General features: G+C 36.2%; 1 protein-coding gene across 15 annotated transcripts in view; it reads left to right on the forward strand.

The window, feature by feature from the left end:
- Positions 1-22,662, forward strand: part of BNC2 (basonuclin zinc finger protein 2) — a 433,488-nt gene that overhangs the window by 309,817 nt on the left and 101,009 nt on the right. The gene's annotated exons all lie outside the window — the stretch shown is intronic.

Genomic DNA, 22,662 nt, shown 5'->3' on the forward strand with positions numbered 1-22,662 from the left:
TAAGGTAAAAAAAGAATGTGGCCCATTGCCTTGTGTTGCTTTGTTTGCATCTTTTTAATTTAGCTCTCTCCCCCTACAACCTGGGCTTCCTGCTTCTCCACCAAGTCTGATTATAGCTCCCTAAAAGGGAGGGCTCTTTGAGGTGGGTGATGTGTTTGTGAAAATTTGAGAGTACATTTCATCTGCATTTAGTAGGGCTTTTGCTTACACCTTTGTAGGTTCATTGTTTTGTGGTGGTTTCTTTTTTTTTGGTTGTCTGTATATCCTATATTGCTGCTTCCTCTAAATCAAAAGAACTGTAACCTCTGCAAACTCTCTGCTTTTATAACCAGTAAAACCCATTCTAGAACACACAGACATGGTTATAGATTTGGCTTTCACAACAACTGTTCCTCCAACTTGAGCCCCTTCTTTGTATTAGTGGCACTTGCGATCTGGTAAGAGTCCTAGGACTTCTGGAGGCCTGCAACCTCCACTTCCCACCCCCACCCCAACCTCCTTGCATTTTTTCATCATTTTTTGCAGCATGTCATGAGTTGCTTTGCATTGTGTACTTTGCCTCTGAAATGTTTTTATGGCCATCTGTCTTCCTACGACCCTTGAAGGGTAAATGTTGGAAACAGCATGTTGGGAGACCCCAGGATCCAAAAAGACTACACTGGACGATGAAGAAGTACTCCCTCCTGCCAAAGGAGATCACAGTTGGAGAAGGTAGACTCTGAAGTGATTTTTGAAAATTTTTATGGGGATAATACCAGGAGAATTGACCCCCTTCAAAAAAAATTTTTTTTTTACTCTGCCAGCCTTGTTTATTCCCTGAATCACCCTGTGTTGTGTGCAAGGCCTTGGCTGCCAGCTTGGTATGTGATGAGTGGGGGGCCTCACATCTCCCTCTTGCTTTAACCAGGCATTAAAGCACACACATTCCTGTCATTCTCCTATGTGGTACCTCCAGGTGTTAGCCAGGGCAGGAGAGCAGAGAGGTGTGATGACAGGAAGTAGAGAGAGACAGAGAGAGGGTGGAATAACCTGTCTGCTCCCGTGACTGCTTTGGTTAGCATTGAATCATTGCTTAGTTTAGTGAGGTGTCAACTTGGAAGGCGCAGAGAGTTTGGCCCTCAGAAGACAAGATGATGATGATAATAGGAATAATTATATATTACGTTTTTAGTTTATAGAAGACTTTCACAAGCATTATCTCATTTGCCTCAGGATGGGGGTATTTCAGTGGGGTGAGTGGAAAGTTAAGTCCTGGGTGGTCAGGGGACCCGAAGGGGCATGAGGTCCAGGAGGAAGGGGCCAGGAAAAATAAAGCACAGAACCAATTTCACAATACCTGCTCACACTGGCCTAGAGATAGATATGGTGCCACATCTTTCTGCATTCGTTTCCACAGCATAAAGATTAATATCCATTTGGGATAGCTCTTATTCTACAGAAAGGAGCAAAGCTCTTTGCACATTTTTGAACCGAACTGTAAGCGTGGCTAAGCACTCTTTTCTTTATTCAAAACCTAAGATAATATGCCCCAATCTAGTACCACCTTTACTGCCTCCACTCTGATGCTTAGTCTGTCATTAATGCTGTATTTCAGTTCTACATGTGTATTTTTGCCTAAGATCTCTGGAGCATATGCATGGTATCTTCCTGTCCAAACAGATAGGAGGTGCATGACTGATTATCTGCCTTCCTAACAACCCACCTCACTATAGCATTTTTATGGCAGGAAATATAGAACCTGCTGGTGGTTCTGTGATATGGTCCTGATGTTTTGCCTTGACCAATCAATACCTGTTCTTTGTTTTACTTGATATTATTATTAAAGTGTTAATTTTTCTCTGTTTCAGCCTATCTCTAAGTCAGGCATAGAAAATGTACATTGAAATGTATTCTGTATTTCTTTTTAACAATACAAAATTGCAAGAGAAATTAAGTCTGCAAGGAAAATACTGCAAAACCACGAACTGAAATTTATAAAGTCTCTGATTTTAGGGTGAAGTTATTGCCTATGAAGAATTCTGACATCTATTGTGATACGTCATAATTAATTTTTATTAATTTAGTATACATTTTGAAAATGTCTTAATATAATCTGTTCCTCCATTCAGAGTCTAGAATTGACATTTTGAGAAAATCATGGATGATTTTTACATTAGAAGAACACTAGGTTTAGTTTCTGTCTTGTTTTATTGATAGGACTGATGTAATATAGATTTTACTTAAATGATGCTTTTTGTTAACATCTATCCTCTACTTCTTCCTTGTGAAAACAGTTTTGGTTTAGGGAAGAAGCAAGAAGTAGAAGGACACAAAACTAGTAAGAAAATGCTCATTTTGTTTAAAAAAGAAAAAAACTTGAGAAACAAGAGCTAGGCTATAGAAGTAAACCCTTTTCATCTAAAGCAATGTGATTTGGCTATTGGCCAGTATTTTTTAAATTATATATAGTAATGATAAGGTATACACAAATGACTTTGAATATAATGATATGTAACATTTTCATGCACAGAGGCTATAAACTGTGTGTCGAGGAACCCTATAATGCACTGTTAGTGTACAAGTCATTTTATCTGGCTAAAACTCAATTGTGTTGTAGCCCTCAAGGCATCAATTTTAGCATTATTGCTCTCAACAACAGTATATTGAATATTATGTCAGTTAAAGGAGAGTAATTATCAAGGCAAGTTAGGGTGGCTGTTAGACTTACCACATATTGACTTGGTTAGCAGTTGGCTATAGATTGTGTTACTGGGCAAATGAAGATGTACGGGAAGTTGAACTGGTGAAGCCAGGATATTAATTCAACTCTCTGTGGGCCTAAACCTATATCCCTTATGTCTCCACAGCTACTGCTGGTTTCAGAGATAGTTTTGAATGTGGAAGAATAGCAGGTGTCTGCTTTGATTTTGAATTTTTGAGTTCAGGGGATAAGAGGAGTGGGCTGTTCAAAACTATCGCTTGCAAGTGATATGTATGAAGAGGTTCTTAAAAGGAAAAGGGAGGTAATAGTAATGCCACAGATTCATTTAAAAGGCTAGCAATATCTTTCAAAAATCCTGTTGCTGTTTTGATAAAAATTACTTCTCACTTATGTAATTATCCATGTAATTCATAAGTGAAGCTGCTAGGTGTAAAATGTATAGCATAACTTGGAACACAATGATTTAAGAATCCAGGTAATATCTTTACATATGTGTGTGTGTGTGTGTGTGTGTGTGTGTGTGTGTGTGTGTATGAGTTCAATTTGCCAACATATAGTGTAACACCCTGTGCTCATCTTGTCAAGTGCCCCCCTCAGTGCCTGTCACCTAGTCACCTGAATCCAGGTAACATCTTAAAGGTAGAAAACCCAGTATTCTCCTGTGTAGCAATTAGAGTGTTCATTCATAAAGTACAGAAAAACTGAGGTAAATTTTAGACACTCCATAAAACAGCAGAAAAAGGAAATAGGCAATTAAATGCTAAAATATAAAGGAACATGGGATGTTTTTCCTGCTACCGAAGAGTTATTTTTTTCTCGCATCTCTATCCCATGTTACATTTATTGACAATAAATAAAAGCAGTGTTCTGTTCTTTCCTCTTTTTTGCTGTCTTTTTTTTTAAGATTTTATTTATTTATTCATGAGGGTCACAGATAGAGAGAAAGAGAGGCAGAGACACAGGTAGAGGGAGAAGCAGGCTCCATGCAGGGAGCCCAATGTGGGACTTGATCCCGGGACTCCAGGATCATGCCCTGGGCCAAAGGCAGGTGCTAAACCACTGAGCCACACAGGGAGCCCCATTTCCCCTGTCTTTGACTTAGGATATAAGAATATAGGTGATTATCATTGTTGAATTTAAACATTTAAAATCAGGTTTTCACAGTCATTTTTCAGTTTGAATCTGTATCTGACTTGCCTGGGCTCATACACCAGCCCATCTGTGGAAATCTCTTGCTTTGCAAATGAGTCCTGCCAGAATTCAGAGAACCATATCAGACACCCTGAATAATTAGCTAAGGTGTCAGCAGCCTTGTGAGAGGGTAAGCAGTGATGCACATTTCAAATCACCTGTGTCTTGAAACAATCAGAATTAATAGAACCATCAATACTTTAGGAGAATATTTCCCAGAGTATTCTGGGGGCACTGATCTTCTAGAGGTCTGACTTTAGATTTGAGAGGAGCTACACTCAGGATCCTTCTGGTAGAGCCTCAAGGTACACTTTAGCATGAAGGCTCTGAGAAGTTCTGGAATAAGTGGTTTGTGAGAGTAAGGAAGTAGAATCATCAAACACTTTCCACTTCATAGCCTTTTCCCATCAAACTTATTAGAATGCCTCAACTTGGGGCATTCACATATTTGGATTCCTATGCCTGGACTCTCTTGCTCCTCTCTACACATGGGCAGATTTCTTGTTCTTAGGTGTCAGCCAAAGTCCCACTTTTCCACAGAGGCCTTTTCTGTCCAGGTTAACCAGTATAAGTCTTTTCTTGTGTGGCTCTACCTCAGGACTGTTTCCCTCAAGCTCCAATCCAATTTAAAATCAATCAATTAAGTCAACTGTTAAAATGGTTTTCTTCTTGGCTTTCTCATTTGGGAACACCACAAAGGGAGGGCACTCAATAAATATTTGTTAAATGAATGGGTAAGGAAGCCTGCTTCACTTGGTATAGCTTGATGTTTCGCAGTGGAACTCCTGGAATGTGAAGTAGTCAATTAGTCCAAGGGCCTTTACTCTTTCCTCAGGTACTAAACATCGTAACAACAGATGGGCTCCTGAGGGCAGTAGGAAGAGAAACAAAGGCTCCCACACCCCCTAGCTAGTGGTCTATGTAGAATAAGTGTTTTGTGGTATCCATGTGGTAGAAAACGTCGATATTCAGCAAACACTTGTATTTAAACAGCCCTTTTGGGGCAAGTTCACATATGTTAGCTCTTTGAATCCCCTTATACTGTTACTGCCAATGAATTAACATTTGGAGTAGTTGAAATTCAAAAAGCTTGAGTGACTTTCCCACAATCACCGACACTACTAATTGGCACAGTTGATGCACTGTAAGCTTCCTGAGGATAAGAACCAATTACTTCTTGTTCATCACTGTAATCCAACTCCTAGTACCCAGCCTGACACGTAATAGTGTTTCCAAAAAATAAGAAGGAGAAAATTTTGAAATCTGATTTGAACTCAGGTCTTTGATTTTATATGGAGTATATGTTTTTCTTGCTGTTGTTTTAAGACAACCAAGCAATCTTTCCAGAATGTAATATGTGAGTTTTGTAGATCAGAGCAGCATGGTTTAAGGAACAGAGAAGGCCTGGGACTCTTCAACTGAGAGGTAGTTAAAATGTCTCTTGCATTCAGTGACAGATCTTATCCACCTGACCTTAATGAAATTAGTCCCTCTTTTCTGTCCTTTTTTTGGGGTATTTCCTGATCTTCCACCCTGTTTTAGATTACCTTCCTCTCTCGTTGCCATGACCCAAATATTTCTCTCGTTCTGGTATTTATCATTAATGCTTCTTTTTTTTAATTCTGCTCTTTGATTTACCTTTTCAGAAATATATACCTTTTGTAAGTGTAAAAAAAACCCAATCAATAAGATTTCAACTATATCATGTGCAGAACAGTGTTGAAATAGCTCTTTCCTCCATAAAAGGATATCAAGTTGGATGGCAAGAGGGCACTGGACATTGAGTAAGAGTATTGGGCTAAAGTCCCAGGACTGCCATTAATTATATATATGAGTGTGGAAAATTGGCCATTCTCAGCCACAGTTTCTTCTTCCTCTTCCTCCTTCTCATTTTTTTGGGGGGTGGGGGGGGATATAGGGGAATGGAGGGATAGAGGGAGAGAGAATCTTAAGCAGGCTCCATATCCAGCACAGAGCTTGACACAAGGCTCAATCTCACAACCCTGAGATTACACCCTGAGCCAAAACCAAGAGTCAGACACTCAACCAACTGAGCCACCCAGGCGCCCTCACAGTTTCTTCAGCTTTAAAACTGAGATAACCCCTTACACCTCTCTTGCTCTTGAATGGGAAAAAAAAGGTGAAATAATGTAGATGAAAACATGTTATAAATTCCTGCTCGAGTTTTTTTCACTTATATCTATGCATAAACCTGACTCTGGTCAGTTACAGCAGGGAAATATCAGGTGTCAGACCTCTTTTTCTGCAGATATCAAATGCTTAGAAAACGATAAATACATTTTAAGCTTTAGTTAAAAAGATAAATGCTGATTTAGTAAGTAAACCCTGAAATATTTAGTGGCCTAAGACAGCTGGAGTTTATTTCTCTCTCTCTCAGCAAGACCAGTCAGCATTCCTGGTTGGAGAACGTTTTCTTCCTGGAGGTGATTTGATCTCCTCAGATGTCTCTGGCAACTTAGGGCCTCTGCCATTTTATGCCTCTGCTGTTCTCTGGGCCCACAGGCTCCTCATCCAGGTGGCAGCGCTGAAAGGCGATGGAGATTCTGTGTGGAGGTTTTCATGGACCAAATCTGAAAGCAGAGTAGGTCATTTCTTCTACCTCGCTGATCAGAGCTTCCATCTAAATGGAGCCAAGTGACTGGGGAAGCTAAGACACGTACCTTTGTACCATGGAGGATGAGCACAGATCAGTGCCCCACTCAGGTAGAGTAGCTGTAATTCTACCTTCTTTTTGTACAGTTGGACAAGGAAAGCGTAGGGCCGCAGAGTAGGGTGTTAAAGCAGGCTCACAGGTTTGGATCGCAGCTCCAGTTTTTACTAAATGTGTGAAAATAGGCCCGTGTCTTTACCTAATCCTTGGTTCCCTCACCTAGAAAGTACAGATACTAATAGTAACTCATCGGTTTATTGTGAAGATAAAATAAGATGATGCATATAAAGCATTTAGTAGTGCCACTTGCTAAGTATCCAGTAAATGTTAACGATTAACATAATAATGAAAAAGATGATGACATAGACTCTTGCCAATGTGGCCATTTTAGGCCTTTGTGTATATAGCAGCCCTAAATCCAGGATTTTTTTTTTTTTTTTTAGTATTTCACTGTGCCTCTTAGAGTGCTTTCCCAAACAGGCTAAAGAGTAGCTACTATTCTGTTGTAAATGAGGCAAACACACATATGTACATACATACATGCATGCACAACCTGCATATATGTACATGCATAGTATATACCTGATTACAAGTGAGAGGCAGGAAAGTGTAGTGACAAAGACTTAGGACCTTAGTGTGGGACAGACTTGGGTATGAATCCTGGTTTCAACTTCTGATAGTTCTGTTACCTGAGATAGGTCATTTAATATATTTGAACCTGGGACGCCTGAGTGGCACAATTAAGTGACTGCCTTTAGCTCAGGTCATGATCCCAGAGTCCTGGGATCAAGCCCCACAACAGGCTCCCTGCTCCATGGGGAGCCTGTTTCTCCCTCTCCCTCTGTAGTTCTCTCTGCTCATGCTCTCTCTCTTTCTAATAAATAAATAAAATCTTAAAAAAATATATTTGAACCTAAGTTTCTTCATTTATAAAGTTAAATAAAATGATAATTATAAAGTACTTCGTGCAGTAACTAGCCCACAACACTCTTATTAATATTAACTGGTACTACATTTTGAATGTGTGAATATGCATATTGCTTTTTCTTTATTTAAGTTTTAAAGTAATGACTTATTCCAAAAATGACAACCATTTTATTAACCTTGCATTTCCCTACTTCATTAGCTCTTCCAATATTCCTCTAAGCACCAGGCACAGAATGAAGGACTACTTAGTGAATTTATGAAAATGATTAGAGTATCTGGGCTTTCACCCCACTGAATAAAGTAAAATTTATTTAAAATAGACAACCTTTTTTCTGGGTATTACCTGACCTCACAGATTTTTACAAAATTTCTGGAGCAGAAAGAAGAGTGGTTCTAGGTTTAAATTTTTTTCTAGGTAGTCCTTCAAATAGCAAATTTTACTGATTAATTACTATATGCTGAGTACGTAAGAGATCACTCAGGAAGCCTTCACAGTACAGGACAAAGCAGCCATAAACAAATTATGCAGGTTGTATGATCAAAATTGTAAAAATGTGCAGATACATAAAATGTACATTCATAGTATTGACCCAGAGTTGGGATTATTTGACTCCAACTAAAGACTGGGTTATCACCACCATAATGTAAGGTGTCTATGCATTATGTGAATCTTTTCCAGAAGAGAAAGACCACAGGTATGAATGATTAAGATACCCCTGTCTTTGGCAGAGATATACAAAAGGTAGATGGTTCAGAGCAATGTTCTATATTTATACTATCTGTTTTCTAGCGTGCTTGGACCACTCTACAGACATTATCCCAGCAATTCTTTTAGCCTCCCTATTAGAGAGATAGTTTCAGAGACTGTTATCCCTGGTTTTAAAGGTATCATGGCTGAAGGCCTCAGGCAGAGTCAAAGCTGGAATTGGAATACAGGGATTTTGAATCCCTTGCCAAAGCTCTATTTGAACAGAAATGAAAATAAACACCTATATCCAAGGACGTAGCTTGATGTTTTGTGTTCAGAGTTAAAGTAAAAATATCCCTCCCTTTACCCATGCAAAGTAGAAATAGATAGCTCACCAAATTCCAGGATGGAATGCAGTAACTGGTAGAATTTATTTTGTATCTGTGGGACACGGAGAGAGGGTTTTTGTGTCCCCCAGGAGAAACAAAAAATGAGCCCACAACTCTCTGGCCATTCACCATCTGACCAGAACCAGTTCATATTTATTTGAAATGAATATTCTCTATGATGGCACTGATTAAACTATATGGTCTCCAGAGCAACACTCTGACATGCTCCTTGTTGAATTTGAAATGGAACGCTCCTGAGCTGTAGGTTTAGACCTCAGTTCTACCATCAATTAGCTCTATAGTCTTGCAGAAAATACATACTTTCTACAAGTCATATTTTGCTGGTATCTTCTTACTGGAGTTTTGAGAATAAAGGGGAATCATTTGTTAAATTCATAGTAGAGTTCAATAAATATTAATTCTTTACATAAAGCCACTTTCCAGTTCACTATTCCTTGCAACCCTCAAGTTTCTAGAGCAACAGAAACTTTGTGATTCTTTTAGTTGTCCATACATTTTATGTGAGCCACCATGTCCTTTTCTAATACTTCCCCTAGTTTGACAGAATGGGCAGATGAAGGATGTGAAGGCTTGGACAAGAACTGAGATCTGTGACTATTGCAAAGAATCACAGAAAGGCTCTCAAGACCCAGCCCCCCAGTCTGCCATGTGTTTCTTTTGAGTGACCTATGTTTCACATTCTCGTTACGTGAAATCATGAAGGACTATGAAAAAGTAGAAAGTGAGATGAGCAATCTGTGTGGGTTGCTGGAAGCTTTTACTAACTCCATACAAATGGGACAAACATAAATAAAGATACACTTATTTGATTCATGTATGATAGTCTTATAAGTAATGCCAGCAACAATTGGAAAATAGAATGCAGGCCAATACATTTGCTAGTAGAATTAAAGTGACCACTGCCAAATTGAATTACTCTAGGAAGACCTGTTGAAAGAGGAGATTCTTAAAGGAAGAAGAGAGATATTGTTACATAGTAGAAAGGATGGAACAAGCATTTTTCCATATAGGAAGAATGCTATGTTGGGAAGAGGTGTGAACAAGTTTATGGGGGAGAGTTGCATTTCAGTTAGGTGAGCAGCATTGAGCTGTGGTTTAGATGAGTGTGTGAGGCCAGGCCTGGGCTCGTTGCTCAGAAGTTCGTCTTGATTCACCTTATATTTGCATCACATCCCTTTCTTACTTCCTTTCTTTTTTAAAAGATTTATTTTAAGTAATCTCAAAACTGAACCTGGGGCTCAAACTCAACAACCCTGAGATCAAGAGTCACACTACTGACTGAGCCAGCCAGGTGCCCCTCATCACATTCCTTTCTAAGGGGAGAGACTGGTGATTCTTTTGGTTCACACAACTGGCATTTGTTGCTAATAACCCTCAAAAAGACCAATCACTGGCTAGTGGTTTCATGAATGGTTGTTTTAGAAACCTACTACTGAGATCCCATTGCTATCTAAGAAGCATGGGATCTTTCATTTGTTGGTGGCACTGAGTGACCCGTTGTATTCTCTCTTTCTCTGTCTCTCTCTCTCTGAGTGACCCATTGTATTCTCTCCCTCTCTTAGTCAATGTAGATTTGGGATGAGGACTTGGAGGGTAAATCAGATGGACAGTTTTCCATTGTAACAGTGGAATGCCTTACATGGCTGCAGTAGACCATAATTCATACGACCCCAAATTAAGAGAACAAGGTATTAGCTGGTATACATTTTCTGACCAGCGGTCATGTTCAGTTTATTGTGCATTTCCTACCCATAAGCCCCAGGAAGCCATTTCTCAGAGACTTTGGGAACTGAAGGTCCTCTGCATAAGTAAATGCTTTAACCTGGCTTTCTGTTCTCATGTAATTTTCTCTCTTAAACAAAGCCATAATAATAGTGTCAGAGGCAGCTTTCTAGTTAGTATGAGTAATGTGGTTGCTGTATTTTCTATTTTTATTTTAATATGCTTTTCCTGCTGTGGATTTTTTTTCTTTTTTGGTTTTAAAAATAGCAGTGGAATAAGTGTGGTAATTTGAAGACTCTGGTGCATACTGCATCCTCTCTGGGATGCGATTCTAAAGGAAGACAGTGCATACACAACAGGCATTTCTTTCAGATTCCTTAGTGAAATAAATAGAATGTTTGGAACATAGACGGCTGAAAATATTGGCTTATGGTCAGGTTAGTCCAGGCTTCAAAGAAATTGACGTTTAAACAATAGAGTGTCTATCCTCTAAGTTTTTGTCTCTAGGGTACCTGTTCATATTAAGCCTGTTTATTTTTTGGTGTGTTGATAAGACACAAAACGAGTTAGTCAGGGACACGTCTTCAAGCACTTTATTCATTTGCCTCTTTTTAAAAGTATGCACACATCTTTAGAAATTTCAAATTAACAACAAAAAAATACACTTAAATTCCCCTTGAAAGAGTAATTAAGAGCTACTTGTTTCTGTGTCCTGTCATCTCTGCCAGATTTGGAGTTCATGCTGAGTATATTCCATTGAGTCAGCCATCATTCCATCACCAGCCGGGATTGCTTTTCCACATATTGACATGTGAGGGAATGTCTGCCTTGCAGTAGCCATGGGCTCGTGCCAGATTTTGAGATCCATAGGGGCAGTGCTGGGAGCTTTTCAATTCTGAATCAGAGATCCGATTCATAATAGCTGAGCCAGGGAAACTGGGTTGAATCTGTGGCCAAAACCACGGTAAAAAAAACTTTTTTTTTCCCTTTTCCCTTTCTGCAGTGCTTTATTGCTTTAAAATATGAGTGCCTCTGTCCATTGATCCTCCAGTGACTTTAGGTTGGATTCAAATTGTGGTCTCTTAGGTGAAAAGGTCAGTGTTTTATTCATTCAGCCACACATCGATGGAGATTAACTGAGAGCAGTACAAGACATTTGGATCCTGCCAGACCTAGGGCACCTGAAAGAAGTTTATTTCTTTTCTCCCTAGCCTTCACTATGCCTGCTGCAGAAGAGGATGGTCCTGTCTTCTGGGAGTGGGGGAGGGTTTTGATTGGCTGTGTGTTAACTGCCTCAAATCCATGGCCATAGGGTGAGTAAGAACCCCTGAGAATCAAATATGTCATCTCTGTAGCATCACCTGATTTAGTGCTTTTCCACAAGTCTGAGATGTCTCAAGGGGCCTTTTTTCCTTTGCAGCACTGATCTTTCAATGAGGTGCTAGTGTCTGTCCTGAGCAATAACAAGGAAAAACCATGAAGTGTGAACAGCTCTTATTAGGGGGGTAAATGTCATTAACGCCTTTGTAGCCTTCTCTGCAATCTGAATGCTCTTGTCAAGAGAGTGACTTACTAAAGCTTCCTTTAAAATCATATAAATGGAATATAAGATGGTGAAGTTTTACATTTTAATTAAGCAAGGTCATTAGCCTCCTTTACTTATGCATTGTTGTAGTCAATTATGCTTGTTCTGAGAGGGACAGCCCTCTGAGATAAGGCTACTGAAAAACTGCCTACAAAAATTATTTTAAGGATTTGAGAAATACTTCATTTACTCTAAATCAAAATTTAGATAATTTTTGGTGGTTGTGGGGAGCAGATGTTTCTATTTTAATTTTATATATAGACTCATATACTCATGTACCTGACCATAATATGTGTATTTCATATATGGTATGAGAAAACATGAGCATTTCAAGGTAATGAGTACATCAGTCCAAATTAATGAGAAGTCTGATGTGTATAAGATTTAAATAATTTTATTATTTTCAATACATAAGTAGAAATTTTTCTCCATCTGTGAATTGTCTTTATGTAAAAATTTAATATATATGCAAAAGATTTGCTTAAGTAAACCTCTTCTGCAAGTTTGAGATTTTCATTTTGGTTTCTTGTCACTCTTGGTTGCATCTTTGAGTTACAAAATAAAAACATGTTGAATAGTTGTATAGTGGTAGGGTCAGAGGCAGAAAGAATCTTGTCTTTTTTTACTATGCATATTAATTTTTAATAAGGAAAAATGAATTGAAACATCTGATTAAAACTTTAGAGAGGTAGATCTAGAAAACTTTAGGCAAGTTAGATGTGGTGAATGGAAATTAAACATATGGTACCTGTTATTACTAATTTAAGATGTATAATTTAATGTGTTTTGTTTATATAGTGTACAGTCTTTGTTTCACATTTGATCTTCCACCCCTTTTTAAAAATCCCGTTATGTCACAGTTTTCCTTTATGTTGTATTTCCCCCCCTATTTTGAGAGTTCAGGAAACTGTATTTATTCAACAAATATTTGCTTGAGTGGCTGCTATATTCAAATGGTAGAGATAGACACCATGCTTCTCTGTTACAGTCCTCAGTTTGGTTGAGATTGAGGCTCAAGTTAGGCTAAATGAAAGCAGAGGTCATTAGTGTACATTTTCTAATGAATATGTAAGCATGATCTATAATTAGTACAATAATGAATTATATTTATACTTTTTGGACAAATTTCTAACTTTCCTGGAAAGTTAATGCCTTAAAGAATTTGAAACATTCCCTGTCTTGATTATAGTATTAATTCAAACTCTGCAATTCAATGACTGACTAAATAAAATTAATTTTCAACCCAGCTCCCACTTTTTGAATTAAAAACATTATTTTAGTTTGAATTAATGAGATTTTGCTGTCTTATGGAAACCCCACCTGTTTATTAGATCACAGATGTTAAGCAGCAAAGAGATGTTTCCTTCTAATTCCTTAACTTATAAATGTTTTGACAAGTTAATAAAAACTAACTTTAAAAATTCCCTTTTAGTGAGAATCCAAACATGATCATTTTTAACTCCATCAGGATCATTTTGCAAAAGCTACCCATGGAGTAGTACCTCACTCACTTAGTACAAGAAACTCTCCATGGAATTACTACTGTCAATGCCACTTGGGGAGTAATTGGGCCAATTAAAATGTAGATGTTTCATATAAATATAGTGCCTACTAATTTAAGAATATCAAATTTGGAATTAGTCTATATTCCCTTTGATAGTTTCCTTCACTCATTGCATAGAATTTTAGTTCATCTGATTGCTTCTTTGACTTATAAGTAATATATGTATATCATCAAGGCATTGATAGTCTGGTGCCCATAGGTTCTTCATATGGAAAGTGATCTCAGATTTGGTAGCACAACAAGAAGGGCCATATGATAACACTCTGCTTTGTTCTCTCTTTTCTCTATGTTCTGCCTTACACCTGGATCCAGGCCGGCAGTATAAATTATGATTTCTAAGGTTCACATTTTAGGATAACTTTGACAAAAAGATGTCTGGAATATCAAGATTATCAGAAATGTACAGTAAAACTTCATAAATGTTTTTCAAGACCCCAGATGGAAGGAAGCTTTACTGCATTATATTTCCCATATGGAGAAGTATCTGGGACCTGAAAGGGGCACAGCCTTAGAGGGGGAATGCTTCTTAAAAAGGAACTTCATAAAAGAATGCTATAGTATAGGATTTTCATGCATGATTTATTCACTTGAGCATATTGCTTTGAAGGCCCAAACAGCATCCTGGGTATAAGTTGTGGTTTCCCAGACCTGAGACGTTGTCTGATGGTTTAAATTTCACAAACTTTTTAGATTTGGCTATGGCACAGGTCAAGTGTGTCTTGCTATGAGTCTGGTTGCCATCTATTTTAGTCAAAGTTTCGCTTTTGTTAAAATCATTGGATTGGGTTTCTTAATGAAAAATAATCATACCTTTCCTTCATGTGTTATTTTATATTAAAAGAAAGATGGTAGAATTTAATTTTTTTATTGAGATATAATTGATGTACAGTATTCATGTCAGGAGTAGAACATAGGAATTTTGCAAATGATCACCACAAAAAGTTTAGTTCCATCTATCACCATACAAAGTTAAAACGGTGTTACTATATTCCTCATGCCTACATTGCATCCCCATGATTTATTTTGTAACTGAAAGTTTGTACTTCTTGATCCCCTTCACCCATTTTGCCTGCCTCCTAACCCTACACCCCTATGGAAACCACCAATCTGTTATCTTTATTTATGTGTCTGTGTTTTGTTTCGTTTTGTTTTTTAGATTCTACATAGAAGTGAAATCATGCAGTGTTTGTACAGTCTTTCACTATGAGTTATTTCACTTGGCATTATCTCCTCAGGGCGCATACATGTTATCAAAAATGGCAAAATTTCATTCTTTTTTATGGTTGATTGGTATTACATTTTGTATGTGTTACGTACACATACACCCCCAACATCTTCATTATTTATTCATCCATTGATGGACATTTAGGTTGTTTCCATATCTTGCCTGTCATAAATAATGCTGCAGTGAGTGTAGGAGTACATATATCTTTCCAAATTAGTGTTTTTGTTTTCTTTGAATAGATAGCCAGTAGTGGAATTGCTGGATTATATATTAGTTCTAATTTAAATTTTTAAAGAAAACTTCATAGTGTTTGCCATAGTGACTACACTAATTTATATTCCCATCAACCGTGCATGAGGATTCCTTTTCTCTACATCCTTGCTAATACTTGTTATCTTGTCTTTAATAATAGCCATTTTGACAGATATAAGATGGTATCTCATTGTAGTTTTGATTTACATTTTCCTGATGATTCATAATGTTGAGGATGTTTTTTTCCTTTTTTTGGTTTTTGTTTGTTTGTTTTGGGAGCATTTTTTCTTGTACCTATTGGCCATGAAACACTCCAAAATGTTCTTTGGAAAAATATTCAGATTCTCTGTACATTTTTAAATTAAAGTATTTTTTTGTCATTGAGTTATATGCATTTTTTAAAAATATATTTTGAATATTAATTCCTTGTCAGATACATGATTTGCAAATTTTTACTCCTATTGAACAGGTTGCTTTTTCAATTTTTAATGGTTTGTTTGGCTGTGCAGAATTTTTTTAGCTTGATGTAATCCTATTTGCTTATTTTTGCTTTTGGTCCCGTTGCCTTTGGGCTTAGGTAAAAAAAAAAAAAAAAAAAAAAATCACTAAGACCAACCTATATTTTCTTCTGTGGTCTCAGGTTTTACATTCAAATCTTTAATCCATTTTGAGTTAATTTTGTTTATGATACAAGAAAGTGGCCCGGTTTCATTCTTTTGTATGTATCTGTCCAGTTTTCCTAGTACCACTTATTGAGGAATCTCTCCTTTCTCCATTGTATATTCTTGCCTCCCTTGTCAAAAATTAACTAACCATAGATATTGGGTTTATCTCTATTCTGTTCTGTTGATCTCTGTGCGTGTTTTTATGCTGAAACCATATAGTTTTGATTACCGTAGCTTTGCAATATAGTTTGAAATCAGGAGTGTAATACCTCTAGCTTTGTTCTTTCCTAAGGTTGCTTTGGATATTTGGAGTCTTTGGTGGTTCCATATAAATTTTAGAATTGTTTGTTCCAGTTCTGTGAAAAATGCCTTTAGTATTTTCATAAGGATTGCATTGAATCTATAGAATGCTTTGAGTAGTATGGACATTTTAACAATATTGTCTCCTCTAACCCATGAGCACAAAATATCTTTTTATTTATTTGCATCTTCTTCAGTTTCTTTCATCAGTGTCTTAGGGTTTCAATCTGTAGATCTTTTACCTACTCAGTAAAATTTGTTTCTAGATATTTTATTCTTTTTGATATGATTGAAAATGGAATTGTTTTCCTGATTCTCTTTCTGGTAGTTTATTAGTACATAGAAATGTAACAGATTTTTTTATATTAATGTTGTATCCTGCAATTTTACTGAATTCATTTATTCTAATAACTTTTTTGGTGCAGTCTTTAGAGTTATCTATATATATAGTATCATGTCACCACAGATAATGACAGTTTTACTACTTCTTTCCTAATTTATATGTCTTTTATTACTTTTTTTTGCCTTATGCTCTAGCTAGGATATCCAATATTTTGTTGAATAAAAGTAAGGAGAGTGGGCATCTTTGTCTCATTCCTGATCTCAGAGGAAAAACTTTTTCGTTGAGTATGGTCTTAGCTGTGCATTTGTCATAAATAGACTTTATTGTGTTGAGGAACATTTCCTGTATGTTTCAGAGTTTTTACCATAAATGGATGCTGAATTTGTCAAATGCTTTTTCTGCATCTTTTGAGATGAATCATGTGATATTTATCTTTCATTTTGTTAAGGTGATATGTCATGTTGATTGATTTGTGGATGTTGAACCACCCTTGTGTCCATGGAGTAAATCCCATGATTTGATCATTGTGTATGATCCTTTTAATGTATTGTTGAATTTGGTTTGCTAATAGTTTCTTGAGGATTTTTGCATCTATGTTTATCAGGGATATTGGCCTATAATTTTCTTTTTTTGTAGTATTCTTGTCTGGTTTTGGTATCAGGATAATGCTGGCCTCATAAAATCAGTTTGGAAGCATTCCCTTCTCTTCAGTTTTTTAGAAGAACTTGAGAAGAATGTGTATTAAGTCTTCTTTGAATGTTTGGTAGAATTCACCAGTGAAGCCATCTGTTTCTCGATTTTTTTTTGTTGGGAGGCTTTTGATTACTGCTTCAGTCTCCCTATTTATAATTGGTCTACTTAGATTTTCTATTTCTTCATGATTCAGGCTTGGAAGATTGCAAGTTTCTAGGAGTTTATTCATTTCTTTTAGGTTGTCCAGTTTGTTGGTGTATAATTGCTCATAGCCATCTCTTGTGTTTGAATTTCTGTGTTATCAGTTATAACTTCTTTTTCATTTGTTTTTATTTACTTGAGCTCTGTCTCTTTTTTCCTTGGTGAGTCTAGTAAAAGTTCATCTATTTTGTTTATCTTTTCAAAGAACCAGCTCTTAGTTTCATTGATCTTTTTTTATTGTCTTTATAGTTTCTATTTCATTTCTTTCCATTCTTGTCTTTATTATTTCCTTCCTACTGCTAACTTTGGGCCTTTTCCTTTTTCTAGTTCCTTTAAATGTAAAGTTAAATTGTTTATTTGAGGATCTCTTGTTTATGCAGTTAAGCCTGCATTGCTATACACTTCCCTCTTGATACTGCTTTTGCTCCATCATATAGATGGTCATGTCATGTTTCTGTTTTTGTTTGTCTCTAGGTAATTTTTATTTCCCTTTTAATTTCTGGTATGATCCAGTAGTTGTTCAGTAACATGTTGTTTAATCTTTATGTATTCATATTTTTTCTAGTTTTCTTCTTGTAATTGATTTTGAGTTTTATACAATTGTGGTCAGTAAAGATGCTTGATAGGGATTCAGCCTTCTTGAGTTTATTGAGACTTGTTTTGTGGCCTTACATGTGATTATCTTGGAGAAAGTTCCATGTACACTTGAGATGAATGTGTGTTTTGCTACTTTTGGATGGAGTGTTCTGTCTACATCTATTGAAACCATCTGGTTTAATGTGCTGTTTAAAGCCAGTGTTTCCTTATTGATTTTCTGTCTGGATAATCTATTCATTGATGTAAGTGGAATGGTAATGTCCCTTGCTGTTGTACTGCTGTCATTTTCTCCCTTTAGTTCTGTTTAATATTTGATTTATATGTTTTGATGCTTTTATAATGTGTGTATATATATGTGTGTGTGTGTGTATATATATATTTTATATTTATAAATGTTATATCTTCTTGTGGGATTGACTGTGTAGTACTCTTCTTTGTCTTTTATTCCAATATTTGTTTTAAAGTCTATTTTGTCTGATATGAATATAGCTATACCAGCTTTCTTTGCATTTCTATTTCTTTGTCCATCACTTCAGTTTTAATATGTACTTCCTTCTGAACTAAGTCTCTTGAAGTCAGTGTATAGATGCGTTTCTTTTTTTAATCTAGTGAGCCACCCAACTGAAGAATTTAGTCCATTTACATTTAAAATAATTATTGATAGCTGTATACTTATTGCCATTTTGTTAACTGTTTTCTAGTTGATATTGTAGTTCCTCTCTATTCTTTTCATCTTCTTTTTCTCTTTTCCCTATTCTTTGATTACTTTCTGTAGTGTTTTGTTCAAATTCCTTTCTCATCTTCTTTTGTATATTTACAATGTTTTTGCTTTGCATTTACCATGAGTTCACATAAATAATTCTATGTAAATGTCTGTTTTAATTTGATAGCAACTTAAATTTGCATTCCAAAAGTCTACATTTCTACTCTTATTCCTCCCTTGCTTTATGTTCTTTATATCACATTTTACATCTTTTTTACTTTATGTGAACCCTAGTTGTGTAGTTTTAGATAATTTTACATCTTTTATCTTTTACCCTTTATACAAGATGGCAGAACTTAAACACTAGTGTTGTAGGGTGACAGGGACAAGTTGTTCTTTTTCTACAGAGTTCTTTCTTTCATTTTTTGAGATATATACCTTATAATCAGTTTAACTTAGTAAATATTACATAAATACTGAAGAAGGCTTGGAGGGTCATAGTTTTTTTTTATTGCTATCCACTTATTTACAGCAAAACTGTGAAACCATAATGTGTTAAATATAAGAACACTTTAAGTCTTGCAAATAATGGCACAGTATTTTAAGTGAGATACAAGGAACCTGGATGTACTTAGCACTGAGTACTATCAGACCTCTGTGATATATATTGAAAAATAGTGCTTATACTCATTGCATATGTATTACTTTTGAAATGATATTCACAGAATTAAAGCTTGTTTTCTTATAGAATAAATGTATGAATGGCATATAAAGCTTTCTCTATCTAGAGTAGTTGGAAATCCTAAATAACTATGTTAAGTCTGGAACATTTGAACATGTTCAGGATTATTTTTCTACTTAATAGAAGTTAATGTGTTTGATAGATGCTAGTATGTTAAGAGTCGTAGTTTAAATATTTAGATCTGATGAAAATAATATGTGAAATAGAGCGAATTCCTGCTATATATAACTGAACTAACCTTGAGGAGTATGCAGTTCAGTGCATAAAACAAGTAATATAAACATGAAAATTGCTTTTGTTAATAATAATTTGGTTTAGAACAGATTCCAAAATTTAGTTTGGAAGATGTCCCTAAATTTTCTTATATCTTCCCCAAATATATCTTTGGGAGAAAGAATAAAAATGTGAAACTTCATCTTTTTTCATTTGAACTAGAGTATTAGCTTGAGTTAGAATTCTACGTGGTTTTTACAGGATATAAACAGAGCTTTATTTAATGTTGTAGTTTCTTTGAATAGGGTTTAAATACAACTAGATTCTGAAATTCATGCTTATGAAAAGAAAGGAAAATAGGTGAACACAAAAACAAAGGTCTGTGTCTTTGTGAGTTTTACATTGTGAGGCCAGAAACATGTATTTAAATATTTTTAAAAATCCATATAATTCAGCTTATTAGTGATTTTCTTTGAAGACCTTCTGCAGAAAAGAACATAGCCAGACTTTACAATGAGAAAGTTTATATTGGGTATTTTAGACAGCCTTTATAAAATTTCATCATTATTTTGTACTTTTACACAATGTTGCATTCCCTTAGCAAAGTAAGACTGAAATATGGAATAGAGGAGCATTGGGAGAGTTTTAGGAAGGTGAGATAGAACCAGAAGAGCAAGGGCATTTTTTGGCAAATTGAAGAGTTTTGTTTTATGGGAAGTTGATTGTTTTGACGTAAGTAATGAATGTATTAGTTTTTCAGTGCCGCATGACAAACCATCCCAAACTTTGTGGCTTAAAATAACCACCATTTTATTGTTCACAAGTCTGTGGGTCAGCTGGAAAGTTCTTCAGTGGGCTGGTACATTGATGGAGTGAGGAAGGAAGGTGGGCTCTTTGGTCTAGGATGGCCTAATTTACACATCTTGCTATCTGGTGGGTACTGGCTATTGGTCAGGGCAATAGAAGTAACTGGGTGTTGTATCTCTCACCATTGAGCAGGTTAGCCTAACCTTGTTCACGTGCAGATAATTTGGGGTTCTGAAAAGCAACAGAAGAGGGAAAATCCACACGTGCAAGCACTTTGAAAGTGAGTTTTGCTTTGTGTATACTAGCACCCCATTGACCAAAGCAGATCTCATAGCAAAGCTCAGAGCCAGAGTGGGAGATGACTACTTCAGGACATGCAAGGAAACCTAAACAATTTGGGAGCCAGTACTGTTATAATTGATGACCAAGGAAGCTCCATTTGGTTGTGTTATCTATGTGGAACCAGGACAGAGGGGGCCTGAGTGAGTCTAGTTTGGAAGCTATTCAATAGTTCAAGTGGAAATACGCCTGACATTAATGTAGTGGCAGGGAGATTAAATAGCAGGGTTAGATAAAACCACTTGCTGACTAGATTCAGTAGGTGTGGGAGAGAGAAGGGGTGTCGGAGAGAGAGGTGCTTATAGATTGATTCCAGGATTCAGGGCTGGGTATATGGGAATCTAAAGAACTGGTAGGGTTTTGGACCTATTTATGTTTGCAGTGAACATAGGACATCTGTGCAAATTTTTAAACAATTCCTACTCCTCTGTCCAAAAACATTAATATGAAATGAGACTGCATCTTTGAAATTTCTACTTTATTAAGCTATTGCTTTAAAATTCATGGCCTCTTCCTAGTGCTTTCTTTACTATCAGCCTTGCAAAGATGATTAAATGACAAGCAGTGTTTCCTCTCATTTTTTTAAAAAGCACGGGGGCAACTTTGCCATAAACAAAAAGTCAAAAGTTTGGATTCCCTAGTTTCATTTCCCGGAACTAAATGTCTACCTTGGATTTTTAAGAATTTAGTATTTGCATGTGTTTCTTTGAGATTATTTTTATATTTAGAATTATATCAACTTGGCTAAAAGTTTAAAATTTAGTGACACCAACATTCCTTTTTAAGCCTATTTTATGGGAATCCTTGGGTGGCTCAGTGGTTTAGCACCTGCCTTCTGCGCAGGGCATGATCCTGGAGTCCTGGGATCGAGTCCCACATCGGGCTCCCTGCATGGAGCCTGCTTCTCCCTCTGCCTGTGTCTGTGTCTCTCATGAATAAATAAATAAAATCTTAAAAAAGAAAGTAATAAACTCATTTTATGCTCCATGTTTCTGAGCCAGAGTATAAAAGTTTTGCTGCTTTTTCAGTTATTCACTTCATAATCTAGGTTTAAATCCTCCAAATTGTGAATGTTTTTTGAGGAAATCGTACCCAGAGTATTTATGAAAATAGGTAAAAGTCATCTTCCTGTTAAGTGAATAAAAAATTAATTTGGTCATGGTTTCCCTGTTCTTCTGATACATGGATGGAGAACCATTTTTTTGTTAAGGGCATATGACTTACCTACAAAAGAAAATAAAAGAGGTACTTGGAGAAAAAACAACTTTAGTGCATGATTTGCTTCTGGAAGAAAAACATGCAGTTTATCGTTTAAATTAAGATGAGGGTACATACATTGTTATGTATAATAAGTAACAAAATATATTTTAATTTTATATTATGATCAGTTAAGGAAGAAAAGATAAGTGAAGGAAAAATGAAGCAAAAAGAGACTCAGATTTTTAAAAATGACCTTCTCATTTTTTTAAAGCAATATGATTTTGCAGCCATGGGTACCAATCAGATAGAATTGGGTTACATAGTTTGATGTTCCATTCCTGCATTACTGTTTTGTGATTCTGTCATTCATGATGAATCACAATTATCGTAAAACTAGAACAAGCAGCCTTCCAGTCTTAGATGAAGGAAGACATATTCTCCTAATTTGGAGGGAATGGCTCTGCCACTAGATGATAAATAGAGTAACAAGAATTGTTAATTGGCTCTTAAAACTTACGAAGGGATTTCACATGTACTGATTCATTTAATTTGGAGACCAATTGAATAGATAGGGCAAGTTTTATTAATTTTGTTTTATAGGTTATTAAACTAAACTTATACTTGATAATGGTGAAAAAGCGTAACAGTACCCAAAACTAAGTACCCAAATTTGGATCATCTGATATCACATCTAGAGTTTTTTGCATTGTGTAATGTTTATCTTTAAATAATAATTATTTGTTTTGTCTAGGACTATTTTATTTTATTTTATTTTTAAAGATTTTATTCATTTATTCATGAGAGACACAGGGAGAGAGAGAGAGAGAGAGAGAGGCAGAGACACAGGCAGAGGGAGAAGCAGGCTCCATGCAGGAAGCCTGACATGGGACTCGATCCCAGGTCTCCAGGATCACGCCCTGGAC

Source organism: Vulpes vulpes, chromosome 12, assembly GCF_048418805.1.
Source record: "Vulpes vulpes isolate BD-2025 chromosome 12, VulVul3, whole genome shotgun sequence".
NCBI classification, from domain to species: Eukaryota; Metazoa; Chordata; class Mammalia; order Carnivora; family Canidae; genus Vulpes; species Vulpes vulpes.